This window comes from Arachis duranensis, chromosome 3 (genome assembly GCF_000817695.3).
Source record: "Arachis duranensis cultivar V14167 chromosome 3, aradu.V14167.gnm2.J7QH, whole genome shotgun sequence".
NCBI classification, from domain to species: domain Eukaryota; kingdom Viridiplantae; phylum Streptophyta; class Magnoliopsida; order Fabales; family Fabaceae; genus Arachis; species Arachis duranensis.
The window spans coordinates 105167451-105170130 of NC_029774.3; the positions used below are offsets into that span (position 1 = coordinate 105167451).

The 2680-nt window shown below is 31.7% G+C and overlaps 1 non-coding gene across 1 annotated transcript; it reads left to right on the forward strand.

Moving 5' to 3' along the window:
- The first annotated feature begins 511 nt into the window (after positions 1 to 511).
- LOC127746096 (small nucleolar RNA R71) lies at positions 512 to 615 on the forward strand. Its single transcript, XR_008007716.1, has one exon. It is a non-coding gene; the product is annotated as a small nucleolar RNA R71 (small nucleolar RNA).
- Positions 616 to 2680: the final 2065 nt, after the last annotated feature.

The following is a 2680-nucleotide window of genomic DNA, read 5'->3' on the forward strand; positions in this document are numbered from 1 at the left end:
AGCTTGAGATTGCTGAGCCTATTTCTTCCACCATTATTAAAGCCTTGTTGAGGCTTTTGTTGATCCTTCCATGAGAAATTTGGATGATTTCTCCATGATGAATTATAGGTGTTTCCATAAGGTTCACTCATATAATTTACTTCTGCTATTGCAGGGTTCTCAAGATCATAAGCTCCTTCTTCAGAAGATGCCTCTTTAGTACTGTTGGATGCATTTTGCCATCCATTCAGACTTTGAGAAATCATGTTGACTTGCTGAGTCAATATTTTGTTCTGAGCCAAAATGGCATTCAGATTCAAGAACTCCCTTCCTTTGAGGCGTCCCATTATTCACGGAATTCCTCTCAGAAGTGTACATGAACTGGTTATTTGCAACCATGTCCATAAGTTCTTGAGCTTCTGCAGGCGTTTTCTTTAGGTGAATGGATCCATCTGCAGAATGGTCCAATGATATCTTAGAGAACTCAGATAGACCATAATAGAATATATCTATCATGGTCCATTCTGAAAACATGTCAGAAGGACATCTTTTGGTCATCTGTTTGTATCTTTCCCAAGCTTCATAGATGGATTCACCATCTTTTTGTTTGAAGGTCTGAACATCAACTCTAAGCTTGCTCAGCTTTTGAAGAGGAAAGAACTTAGCCAAGAAGGCCGTGACCAGCTTATCCCAGGAGTCCAAGCTATCTTTAGGTTGAGAGTCCAACCATGCTCTAGTTCTGTCTCTTATAGCAAAAGGGAAAAGCATGAGCCTGTAGACTTCAGGATCTACTCCATTAGTCTTAAAAGTCTCACAGATCTGCAAGAATTCAGTTAAAAACTGGTAGGAATCTTTTGATGGAAGTCCATGAAACTTGCAGTTCTGTTGCATTAGAGCAACTAGTTGAGGTTTCAGCTCAAAATTGTTTGTTCCAATGGCAGGAATTGAGATGTTTCTTCCATCAAACTTGGAAGTAGGTGTAGTATAATCACCAAGCATCCTTCTTGCGTTATTGTTGTTGGGTTCGGCTGCCATCTCCTTTTCTTGTTCGAAAATTTCAGCAATGTTGTCTCTGGATTGTTGTAATTTAGCTTCTCTTAGTTTCCTCTTCAGAGTCCTTTCAGGTTCTGGATCAGCTTCAACAAGAATGTCTTTTCCTTCTTCCTGCTCATATGAAAGAGAAGAGAACAGAAAAAGAAGAGAGATCCTCTATGTCACAGTAAAGAGGTTCCTTATTATTAGTAGAAGAAGAAAGGGGATAAAGAAAGGAGAATCCAAACACAAGGGTGAGGATAAGGGCAGTGATTTGAGATGAAGAAAAGTGTTAGTAAATGAATGAATATATAGAATAATATGAGAGAGGGAGAAATTTTCGAAAATAAATTTTTAAAAAGGAGTTAAATGATTTTCGAAAAATAAAGATAAGAAATAAAATTAAAATTAAAATTTAAAACAATTAATTAATTAAAGAAAGAAATTTTGAAAAAGAGGGAGGTATTTTCGAAAATTAGAGAGAGAAAAGTTGTTAGGTGGTTTTGAAAAAGATAAGAAACAAACAAAAAGTTAATTAGTTAGTTGAAAAAGATTTCAAAAGATAAGAAGATAAGAAGTTAGAAAAGATATTTTAAAATCAAATTTAAAAAAAAGATAAAATTTTGAAAAAAAATATGATATAAAAGATAAAATGAAAAGATATGATTAAAAAGATATGGTTAGAAAAGATTTAATTTTTAAAATTAAAATTAATTACTTAACTAAAAAAAAAACTAAAAGATATGATTCTAGAATTTAAAGATTGAACCTTTCTTAACAAGAAAGTAACAAACTTCAAATTTTTGAATCAAGATTTTGAAAAGATAAGATTTTTAAAATTGAAAATTTGACTTGACTTACAAGAAACAACTAAATTTAAAATTTTTTTGACTAAGTCAACCCAAATTTTCGAAATTTTGAGAGAAAAAAGAAGGAAAAGATATTTTTTTATTTTTGAATTTTTTTATTATGAGAGAGAAAAACAACAAAAATGACTCACAACATAAAAATTATGAATCAAAACACATGATGCATGCAAGAACACTATGAATGTCAAGATGAACACTAAGAATACTTTGAAGATCATGATGAACATCAAGAACATATTTTTTGAAAAATTTTTGATGTAAAGAAAACATGCAAGACACCAAACTTAGAAATCTTTAATGCTTAGACAATATGAATGCAAAGATGCACATGAAAAACAATAAAAGATACAAAACAAGATAACATTAAGATCAAACAAGAAGACTTACCAAGAACAACTTGAAGATCATGAAGAACACTATGAATGCATGAATTTTCGAAAAATGCAAGGACAAGATAAATATGCAATTGACACCAAACTTAAAACATGACACAAAACTCAAACAAGAACACAATATTTTTGGTTTTTATGATTTTATGATTTTTTTGTATTTTCTTTTATTTTTTTCGAAAAAACATATAGGAAAAGAAATTAAGAGATTCAAAAATTTTTAATAAGAATTCCAGGAATCTTTCAATGTTAGTCTAAAGCTCCAATCCAAGGGTTGGGCACGGCTTAATAGCCAGCCAGCTTTAGAAGATATAAATCAGGCATGCAACAGCTGATATTTCATCCAACTCCATATACATACCCGTTATGTTGACAAGTGGAAGCCTCAATCCAAAAGGATTTGGATATGGC